We start from the raw sequence: 12,096 nt of genomic DNA, 5'->3' as shown, positions 1-12,096 counted from the left end.
GAAATTATTGCCCAGATCTTCCTGTTATTTAAAGTAGGATGTGACAGCCAAATGGATTAAAACCTCACACCTGGCGTTGCAGCTGGGCAAGCAAGGAACGGTAGGTGGGAAGATACGGTTCTCAGACATTCTTTAGGTATATGATCGGAGTTGGTGCCAGGGAACCCACAGCAAGTCATGCTTTAATTCAATCAATGTATACCAGGTAACTGCTCTGTACCAGGCATTATAAGTGTGGGCAGTCCAGGTTGGAAATGGGTAAGACAGACAGTTGGCTGGTGTTTAGTGTCAGATCTTTAGTCCTTGAGAAGCAGTCTTGGAAAGATATATAGGCAGGACCACAGGCATTTCAGGGGAACTAAGAGTCGGACATGACTGAGCGACTTCAATCTCATGCATTGGAGAAGGAAATGGCAACCCACTCCAGTGTTCTTGCCTGGAGAATCCCAGGGACTGGGGAGCCTGGTGGGCTGCCATCTATGGGGTCGTACAGAGTCGGACATGACTGAAGTGACTTAGCAGCAGTAGCAGAAGCAAGATTCCAGGAAGGTGTCAGAATGAATGGGGAAGTGGTCACATGGAGAAATCTCAGGAAGGAGTGCTCAGAGGAGGGGGTTAGCAGATGAGCTCTTTGCTGGGTAAATAGGGGTGTGACTTATGCAGCAGAGCAGGCACTTAGGGACAGCCTTTTGTGACCACAATGCAAGTTTGACCATGACTAGAGAGCTGGGCAGAGCATCTATATTTTGTTTCTGGCCAGACTGCATGCAGGTGTCCTACGGTGGAAGGGACAAGACAATGAGGGAGGCCCAGGTTGTTTCTGTATTCCCTTAACTAGCAACAGGGTTGGGACTGAGCCTGTTGGTGTTTTCTAAGTCACCACTGATTGTTTGCATTATTTCTCTCACATCTGTTAGCATCAAATTGTGGATGAGATGGCTCAGAGCTACCCATTCGAGCTGTATATTCCAGGGATCCTTTTACAGAGACTCTAGAACTAGGGGATAAGTCAAAAGAAATAATATTTGGCCCTTGGAAAATTCTGGAAGATGTTACCTTGGGAAATGTAGGCACCCAATAAAATTCTGAGGTCTCCCCATGATGACTCTGCTCTTATAATCACAGTTATTCCTAGACCCTTTTCCTATTTTTTTAAAAAATTGATTTATTTGGCTGCATTAGGTCTTAGTTGCATCGTGTGGCATTTTTTGACTGTTGTGGACTCAGTAATTGTGGCTTCTGGGCTCCAGAGTGTGCAAGCTCCATTGTAGCACGTGGGTTTTGTTGCTCTGCAGCATGTGAGATCTTAGTTCCCCAACTAGGGATCCAACCTACATGCCCTGCATTGCAAGGAGGATTCTTTACCACTTGGACCACCAGGGAAGTCTCTAGACCCCTTTCCTATTAGCCAGGATCCCTCTGGCCTGGACAAGGCTTTGAATATTGATATAATTTATGATTACTTTCAAATTTCTCTTTTCTTGTCACAAACTTGACTGCTGCTGCTGCTGCTGCTAAGTCACTTCAGTTGTGTTCAACTCTGTGTGACCCCATAGACGGCAGCCCACCAGGCTCCCCGGTCCCTGGGATTCCCCAGGCAAGAACACTAGAGTGGATTGCCATTTCCTTCTCCAATGCGTGAAAGTGAAAAGTGAAAGTGCAGTTGCTCAGTCGTGTCTGACTCTTAGCGACCCCATGGACTGCAGCCTACCAGGCTCCTCCGTCCATGGGATTTTCCAGGCAAGAGTACTGGAGTGGGGTGCGTTAAAAAAATCACTCATTCAGTTGTCCCTTTATGCAGATGGTCTGTCATTTGAGTAACTAACACCATTTTCTCTGAAGAATAAGCTGAGATCATATTTGATAGACAGAGATACATTTTCTCTAGGACTTGAGATTGCTTTAGTAGCTATCAGACATTTCTCAAAGATCTGGTGAGACAGATTTATTTTTGAACATCTTGGTAATGATAGCGAACTGTGCCATTTGTCTTATCATTTTCACCAGCAGACTTCTTGATTAATCTGATGTTGCTGCCAGAAACAGACTTCACATCCTCTCAAGATTGAAAACTCTCTGGATGCTTTTATTGACTGCCTTATATGACTTTTCTCTAGTTAATATACAATCAACATGCTTTTAACTTCTTCTAAAGTAAAGGAGAGATTGGAAAACAGTCCACAGCACATTATTTTCTATTTTCAGTGTGTGGTGGGTATTTATCCTTTGCTAAAGGGGAATGCTCTTTCAAATAATAAAAAGGACAACATCATTATTTGGTTCTAAACAAAAGTTCTAAAAGTCCCACCATCTTCCCCTCTTATCTCCCTCCTTTCTTTTCTTTTTATGAAATGCTTCAGCAATTATTTATTGAGTGCCACCTCTGACTGACTGGTCGCTGTACCCTGCCCTCGTGGGGCTTACGCTTAAGAGGGAGAGACAGTTGCTAAGCAACTGATTATGAAAGTTAACTTATAAGAAAATCTGGCTCTTGCTTGTTACCAACTGGGTTTTTCCCACTGATGATCTGAAGTCCCTTGTTTTGTGACCTTTGCTGGCAGCTGTCTGACAAATTCCTCTGCTGTTGGATGAAGGAAGTCACAAACCACAGTGACTGAACCTCCTCTAATTCACAAAACCCTCTTCCATTCCTTGGGACCTTCAGGGCTAATAGCACTGTATTGGGTCTCCTAAATGTATTACAGTTCCAAGTCAGCTCTTGCTAAACCTTTCCCACTCACTTTAATCATGAAAACTCCTCTCTGCACAATCTCCCACCCCCTTTTCTCATGAGAGGTCAAAGCCAACATAATTCTTCAGCACAAGATTTCTGTATCCAGCTCAAGATTTATGTTCCAAAAATCTATTGATTCTTCTGTAAAAAATGTCTCCTTTCTCCTCTTAGAATAAGTCTCATTTCTCTCTGCAGACTTTCTCTCTCTAGCTCATGTCCTCTCATCTTCTTTGGACATTTGTTCAAACAAACCTGGTTCTCTCCCCACTCACCGCCAACTCTGATTTTTACCAACCTTTAATTGATCTTTTTCTCTACAACCCATACAGGGGCTCAAATCTCCTTCACACTTAAAAACAAGAGCACAAACAAACAACAGCAACATCAGCAATCTTTAACACAAAAACAAAAAAAGCCCTATAATAAAAAAGAATGAAATAATGCCACTGCAGTGACACGGATGGGCCCAGAGATTATCATACTGAGTGAAGTAAGCCAGACAGTGAAAGCCAAATATCTTATAATATTGCTTATATGTGGAATATATATAAAAAGGTACTAAGGAACTTATTTACAAAACAGAAAATAGAAAGCACAAATGTAGAAAATACACATGGTTACAGGTGGCAAGAGGGGGGAGAGACACACTGGGAGACTGGAATGGACATATATTCACTACTATATATGTGAAATAGATAAACAACAATAAGAACTTATTATATAGCACAGGGAACTCTACTCAATACCCTCTACTGTAGGAAAGCAATGTAAAAATGAGTGGATATACAGTGCATAGAATGCTTCACATTAACTAGACTTCAAGAGACAGGAACACTACAACTAGCTGTTGATTTATAGGTATTTTATTTTTACATTTACCACCTTTATGAGTTTACTAAGCACCAACTGGGGCTTCTAGATATAAAATTATTTCACTTCTAAAAAGAAAACAGTGGGTATATGTATAACTGGTTCTGTTTGCCACTTTGCTGTATATCGAAAACCAATGCAACATTGTAAATCAACTACACTATAATCAATTCTTTTAAAAAGCCCTTTCAGAATATTTCAGCCTATGTTGTTTGCCTCTCATCCCTTACCGCTCCTTTTTTAACCTCCTCCCTGACCTCATGATTAGCACTGTTTTCTTCTGAAGGTGACAATGAGTGGCTAGCCATTGATTCATTCACTTGTTTAACATAATTACTTGGTTACTTTTGTATGGCAGGCTCTATGAAAAGTTTGGGGGTGAGCTTCCAGTCCATGCCCTTGGAGAACATTTGCAGTGCAGGATAACTATTAGAACAGAGGTGGGATGCACAAGACAAGGTAATTCCCATGTGTCATAGCCCTTTCACTCATTTCTACAGGAACAGATGGTTTTGAATACTTTTGTTCTTGAAACACTACCTTGTAGATTCCATGGCACTGCACTATCTAGGTTTGTTCTTAACTCGTGGAGGCATTCCTTCTCTGCCTCTTTTATTGGCAATTGAACGTCTCTACCAGTTTTTGCCCTTTCTATGTAGACATAGCCTCCACTTCTTTTTCTTTAAAAACCTTTTCATTTTATATTGGAGTAGAGCTGATTGACAATGTTGCGATAGTTTTAGGTGGATAGAAGGGATTCAGCCATACACATGCATGTATCTGCTCTCTCCCAAACACCCCTCCCCTCCAGGCTGTCACATAACACTGAGCAGGGTGCCCTGTGCTGTGCGGTGGGTCCTTGTTGGTTAGCCATTTTAAATATAGTAGTGTGTACAAGTCGATCCTCAAAACCTCTACTTTGCCAGCCATGGCTCTGTTAACTGCAGCTGAAAGATGAAGACTGGGAAGAGCTGAGACTTGGAAGTATGCACCCTCACTGAAAGAGGAGCCTGGCAGGCTGCAGTCCAAATAGTCACTAAGAGTCAGACTGAGCAGGAAGGAATATCCTCACTAAGCACCAGGCTCAGAAGGAAACCAGGGGGGCAAGTCCAGCCAGGCAGGTATAGCGCAGTGTACAGAGAGAGGGCAGGCGCTCAGTTAGCACACAGCATCAGGAGATGTTACACACACAGGACATGAGGATCCTGAGAATTAAGGCCCTTGTCAGTTCTCCTGAACTATCTCAGTCGCCTCCAAACTCTATTCTCTACACTAACTCCAGGTTTGTCTTGGTGAAGCATAGCACTAATCACATCACTGTCTTTTAAAAATACCTTCAGTCCAATCCCCAGACCCACTATTCTGATTTCTAATGCCATAAATTTGTTTGGACTTTTGAGACTTTATTTTTAAATGGCATCATATGACCTGTTCTCTTTACTGTCTGGCATCCATTCTACAGCATTCTGCTGTGGAACTTTGTGGATTTTTTTTTTTTTGCTAAGTAGAATTCCACTGTAATAATGTACAACTGTTTTCTTGCCCGCTTTGTTGATGATCATTTGGGTTCTTTCCTATTATGGCTTTAGAGAATAAAGTACCTTTGAAGATTAAAAAAATTAAAACACCTTCAGTAACTCCTAGCATTCAAGACTTCTTGTGATTGGGTATTTAAGCATCAGTTCTCCACTTTTCCTGCTTGGGATTATATGTTCTAACCAAACTGTCTTACTCACTAGTTCATGAACACCCTCCATGGTGTTTTCCTCTTTGTCTTTACTTTTCCAGTGGCTCTTTCCCCTATGACCTCTCTCCCTCTGCCTCTATCCCTAATCATTTTATGCTTTAAACTTAGCCAAATGTATGTTTCTACAACATGCTCTTGATTTTATCATCCAGAGGGGATTGCATCATTTTCCAAGTTACTAATGCTAATCTTTAAAAACATTTTTATTTTATTTTGGGGCATAGCCAACTAACAAAACAATGTTGTGACAGTTTCATGTAAACAACTGATGTTAATTTTAATATTTCTTTTGACATTTGCTACAGCAAAGAACACAAGATATTTATGTATTCATCTTTCTTATTAGGCTGAATCCTCCTTAAAGGAAGAAGCCATGATTATAACCATCTTTGTATGCATTTTCAGTTCCTAAGACAGAATGTTGCACATTGGAAATGCTCAATAAATGTATATCGAGTAATCCCTTAAATTGTGCATGAAGGAAAGTTGCCATTATTAGTTTATTCTTTGATTCATATAAATTTATATTCTTCTCTGGAAATTATCCCCAAAACTGTGTTTTGAGTTTATATTAAGTTTATGAGTCAGTGAATGACAAGCTTCTCTGGTAAACATTAAACTGAGAATGCTATGTTCCATCTTTTCAATCAAATATGAATTTCCCATTCAAAAGAAAAAAGCATCCTTTAAGAAGGTTGAACAGGATGGAACTTTTGAAAAAGCTTTTCTGTCTGTATTTAGATTAATTCAAGGAAATTCTCTAATTCTGAGCCCATACTTTTTTGGCCATGTCAACTGGAACATTTTCATTCACTTCTAGCTTCAGGCCTATGATCTCCAGGCCAGTTTTAGAGAAGAAGGTTCATCCAGATCAAGGCTGTTAAGATCAGTAGTGGTGCTGAGAGTAGTATGTCATGGGGGTAAGGAGGAATCTTGGAGTAATTCAGTAACAGGGTCCTGGACAAGGACCAGTTGTGACTGATGAGGGTGAAGCAGGAGACCAACAGCCACCAAAAATATTAGATGTCTCGATTCAGGGATGTCCAGCTGACCATCAAAGCCAAGTTATCATTGCTGGAATTTCTAAACCTAAGAGCTAGAGACACATTGGAAAACCAAGGTAAGTAGGTTCTTGGTAGTCGTCTACTAAAAATGAGTGTCTATCATGCTCCTGTCTTTAATTGGCATTGTGTGTGTGTGTGTTCAGTCACTCAGTTATGTCCAACTCTCTGTGTCCCCATGGACTATAGCCCGCCAGGCTCCTCTGTCCATGTGATTCTCCAGGCAAGGGTCCTGGAGTGGGTTGCCATTTTCTCCTCTAGGGGATCGTCTTGACTTAAGGATCAAACCCATGTCTCTTGCGTCTCCTGAGTTGTCAGGTGGATTTTTTACTACTGCACTGCCTGGGAAGCCCGTAGTTGGCATTAAACAGATATAAATGACCAATGAACTAAAAAGAAGAGGATTCTGAAGTCATTGCTAGTACTTGAATAGTCTCCAGCCTTAAAGTGAGTGAAAATATCCTCTGCTGTCCTGTTCGTCTTAACAGCCTTAGTCTTCTCACCCCTCAAATTCGTTTTTAGAGATTACAGGACTCCCAAATGCCATCCACTTCTCAAAATTTGGGCTGTTATGCCCTCCTAAGGTATACTCTCTTTTCTCTCTAGATTAGTATCGGCTCTGTCCATGGGGTCCTCTCCATAGCTTTGGGCTACCCTCCTCCTTTTTACATTGTTACATTGGAAACTTTAACCCAAGAAGTTCAACTCCTCTTTAAGAAACCCACAATGTCTAATATCAACTGACTTATCCTGTTACAAATATGCACTCTTGTTATTCAAACTCACTATTCCCCTATCAAAAATCCAAGCCAGCTGTTTCAAAACCTCAGTTCTATAGACTCATAACCTAGGGAACTTAGTATTTCATAAGTAAAAAAAAAATCGATTGCAAAATCACAACCATTATTTATTATTTAGTTATTATCTCTTGGTGTGCTCAACTGTGACAGTCATCTCCTTCTTACTTCAGTTTCACCTTCTGTTTATACAATTTAAAACTGTTTCCTGTGGGCAGGCAGGGAGGTGTATTTTCTATTTCAGAATATTCATATGCACCAAAGTTCTATTCTTTTACACACACACACACACACACTCACCCTTCTTACATCTCCAATCCTATTAAACTTCACTCACTTTTTCTTTCTGATCATCATGATGACTACAGGTTCTAAGCTAAAATGCTGAACATGTTGTCTGATAAATGACTTGTCATTTCCAGAGTAGGAGATAACTTTCAGATCTAAAATGGAGGGATTTCTAATCCTTTTATGGTTATAAGCCATAGCCCATCAGGATATCTGAAATTTAGCTATGTCTGGAAAGCTTGATATATGAAATAATCACACCTATAGACTTCCATTTTTGCTATGATACTTAATTTGGCCCTTGACTATATTCTGTTTTATGATCTTCTATTGTCTAAAAATTTGCTCTTTGGGAGAGCAGAGGTCATGCTTTATATTATTTTTCACTTTAATTTTTTTCTGGACACCTATGTGCATAATGCACAAGGTATGTTTCATTCATCAAACAAATTATATAAAACAGTATATTAAATATAACATGAAATCTTGTTGTTTTCCAGGCATTTGTCCAGGACAATAAATGATTCTTTTTCTCACATGTTATCCTTTCAACTTTAAGCATCTTTATTATAAGTTTTCTATTGCTTCTATAACAAATTACTACAAAGTTAGTGGCTGAAAGCAACATACATTTATTATCTTAGAGTTCTGTGGGTCAGAGTCCCACATGGGTCTCACAGAGCTAAAATTCAAGAGAGGAGAGAGAGAGAGAGAGAACCTTCTTATTTGCTTTTCCAGCTTCTAGGTTTCCCTCGCTTTCTCAGCTTGTGGGCCCTACCTCCATCTAAAAGCCTGAAATGTTGCATCTCTCTGATCTTTATTCTCTTCTCACATCTAACTCTTACTTATCATAGCTGGGAGATTTTCCATTTAAGAAATCATGTGATCATTACTAAGTGAAGTAAGTCAAGACAGGATGACAGATATGTGATATTACTTATATGTAGAATCTAAAAAAATGATACAGACAATTTATTTACAAAACAGAAATAGACTCATGGACCTAGAAAACAAACTACGGTAACCAAAGAGAAAGGTGGGAAGGAGGAACAAATTAGGAGTTTGGGATTAACATATCAGATCAGATCAGTCGCTCAGTTGTGTCTGACTCTTTGCGACCCCATGAATCGCAGCACGCCAGGCCTCCCTGTCCATCACCAACTCCTGGAGTTCACTGAGACTCACGTCCATTGAGTCAGTGATGCCATACAGCCATCTGATCCTCTGTCGTCCCCTTCTCTTCCTGCCCCCAATCCCTCCCAGCATCAGAGTCTTTTCCAATGAGTCAACTCTTCCCATGAGGTGGCCAAAGTACTGGAGTTTCAGCTTTAGCATCATTCCTTCCAAAGAAATCCCAGGGCTGATCTCCTTCAGAATGGACTGGTTGGATCTCCTTGCAGTCCAAGGGACTCTCAAGAGTCTTCTCCAACACCACAGTTCAAAAGCATCAATTCTTCGGCGTTCAGCCTTCTTCACAGTCCAACTCTCACATCCATACATGACCACAGGAAAAACCATAGCCTTGACTAGACGAACCTTTGTTGGCAAAGTAATGTCTCTGCTTTTGAACATGCTATCTAGGATGGTCAGAACTTTCCTTCCAAGGAGTAAGCGTCTTTAATTTCATGGTTGCAATCACGATCTGTAGTGATTTTGGAGCCCAGAAAAATAAAGTCTGACACTGTTTCCACCGTTTCCCCATCTATTTCCCATGAAATGATGGGACCAGATGCCATGATCTTCGTTTTCTGAATGTTGAGCTTTAAGCTAACTTTTTCACTCTCCACTTTCACTTTCATCAAGAGGCTTTTGAGTTCCTCTTCCCTTTCTGCCATAAGGGTGGTGTCATCTGCATATCTGAGGTTATTGATATTTCTCCCAGCAATCTTGATTCCAGTTTGTGTTTCTTCCAGTCCAGCGTTTCTCATGATGTACTCTGCATATAAGTTAAATAAACAGGGTGACAATATACAGCCTTGACGAACTCCTTTTCCTATTTGGAACCAGTCTGTTGTTCCATGTCCAGTTCTAACTGTTGCTTCCTGACCTGCATACAAATTTCTCAAGAGGCAGGTCAGGTGGTCTGGTATTCCCATCTCTTTCAGAATTTTCCACAGTTTATTGTGATCCACAGTCAAAGGCTTTGGCATAGTCAATAAAGCAGAAATAGATGCTTTTCTGGAACTCTCTTGCTTTTTCGATGATTCAGCGGATGTTGGCAATTTGATCTCTGGTTCCTCTGCCTTTTCTAAAATCAGCTTGAACATCAGGAAGTTCACAGTTCACATATTGCTGAAGCCTGGCTTGGAGAATTTTGAGCATTGCTTTACTAGCGTGTGAGATGAGTGCAATTGTGCGGTAGTTTGAGCATTCTTTGGCATTGCCTTTCTTTGGGATTGGAATGAAAACTGACCTTTTCCAGTCCTGTGGCCACTGCTGAGTTTTCCAAATTTACTGGCATATTGAGTGCAGCACTTTCACAGCATCATCTTTCAGGCTTTGGAATAGCTCAACTGGAATTCCATCACCTCCACTAGCTTTGTTCGTAGTGATGCTTTCTAAGGCCCACTTGACTTCACATTCCAGGATGCCTGGCTCTAGATCAGTGATCACACCATCATGATTATCTGGGTCATGAAGATCTTTTTTGTACAGTTCTTCTGTGTATTCTTGCCACCTCTTCTTAATATCTTCTGCTTCTGTTAGGTCCATACCATTTCTGTCCTTTATCAAGCCCATCTTTGCATGAAATGTTCCTTTGGTATCTCTGATTTTCTTGAAGAGATCTCTAGTCTTTCCCATTCTGTTGTTTTCCTCTATTTCTTTGCATTGATGGCTGAGGAAGGCTTTCATATCTGTTCTTGCTATTCTTTGGAACTCTGCATTCGGATGTTTATATCTTTCCTTTTCTCCTTTGCTTTTCACTTTTCTTCTTTTCACAGCTATTTGTAAGCCCTTCCCAGACAGCCATTTTGCTTTTTTGCATTTCTTTTCCATGGGGATGGTCTTGATCCCTGTCTCCTGTACAATGTCACGAACCTCATTCCATAGTTCATCAGGCACTCTGTCTATCAGATCTAGGCCCTTAAATCTATTTCTCACTTCCACTGTATAATCATAAGGGATTTGATTTAGGTCATACCTGAATGGCCTAGTGATTTTCCCTACTTTCTTCAATTTAAGTCTGAATTTGGCAATAAGGAGTTCATTGTCTGAGCCACAGTCAGCTCCTGGTCTTGTTTTTGCTGACTGTATAGAGCTTCTCCATCTTTGGCTGCAAAGAATATAATCAGTCTGATTTCGGTGTTGACCATCTGGTGATGTCCATGTATAGAGTCTTCTCTTGTGTTGTTGGAAGAGGGTGTTTGTTATGACCAGTGCATTTTCTTGGCAAAACTCTATTAGCTTTTGCCCTGCTTCATTCCGTATTCCAAGGCCAAATTTGCCTGTTACTCCAGGTGTTTCTTGACTTCCTACTTTTGCATTCCAGTCCCCTATAATGAAAAGGACATCTTTTTGGGTGTTAGTTCTAAAAGGTCTTGTAGGTCTTCACAGAACCATTCAACTTCAGCTTCTTCAGCATTACTGGTTGGGGCATACACTTGGATTACTGTGATATTGAATGGTTTGCCTTGGAAACGAACAGAGATCATTCTGTCATTTTTGAGATTGCATCCAAGTACTGCATTTCGGACTCTTTTGTTGACCATGATGGCTACTCCATTTATTCTGAGGGATTCCTGCCCGCAGTAGTAGATATAATGGTCATCTGAGTTAAATTCACCCATTCCAGTCCATTTCAGTTCGCTGATTCCTAGAATGTCGACATTCACTCTTGCCATCTCTTGTTTAACCACTTCCAATTTGCCTTGATTCATGGACCTGAGATTCCAGGTTCCTATGCAATATTGCTCTTTATAGCATGGGACCTTGCTTCTATCACCAGTCACATCCACGGCTGGGTATTCTTTTTGCTTTGGCTCCATCCCTTCATTCTTTCTGGAGTTATTTCTCCACTCATCTCCAGTAGCATATTGGGCACCTACTGACCTGGGGAGTTTCTCTTTCAGTATCCTATCATTTTGCCTTTTCATACTGTTCATGTGGTTCTCAAGGCAAGAATACTGAAGTGGTTTGCCATTCCTTTCTCCAGTGGACCACATTCTGTCAGATCTCTCCACCATGACCTGCCTGTCTTGGGTTGCCCCACGGGCATGGCTTAGTTTCATTGAGTTAGACAAGGCTGTGGTCCTAGTGTGATCAGATTGACTAGTTTTCTGTGAGTATGGTTTCAGTGTGTTTGCCCTCTGATGCCCTCTTGCAACACCTACCGTCTTACTTGGGTTTCTCTTACCTTGGGTGTGGGGTATCTCTTCACGGCTGCTCCAGCAAAGCACAGGCATTGCTCCTTAAGGACCTACTATAGAGCACAGGGAACTCTACTCAATATTCTGTAATGACCTATATGGGAAAAGTATCTGAGAAAGAAGGGATGTGTATATATGCATGACTGTATCACTTTGCTACACATGTAAAACTAACACAACATTGTAAATCAACTACTATTGTTGTTCAGTTGCCCAGTTGTGTCTGGTCCAA

The sequence above is a fragment of the Bos indicus genome, chromosome 9 (assembly GCF_029378745.1).
Source record: "Bos indicus isolate NIAB-ARS_2022 breed Sahiwal x Tharparkar chromosome 9, NIAB-ARS_B.indTharparkar_mat_pri_1.0, whole genome shotgun sequence".
Lineage (NCBI taxonomy): Eukaryota > Metazoa > Chordata > Mammalia > Artiodactyla > Bovidae > Bos > Bos indicus.
The sequence above is the reverse complement of the archived record's forward strand: the minus strand, read 5'-3'. Positions refer to the sequence as shown.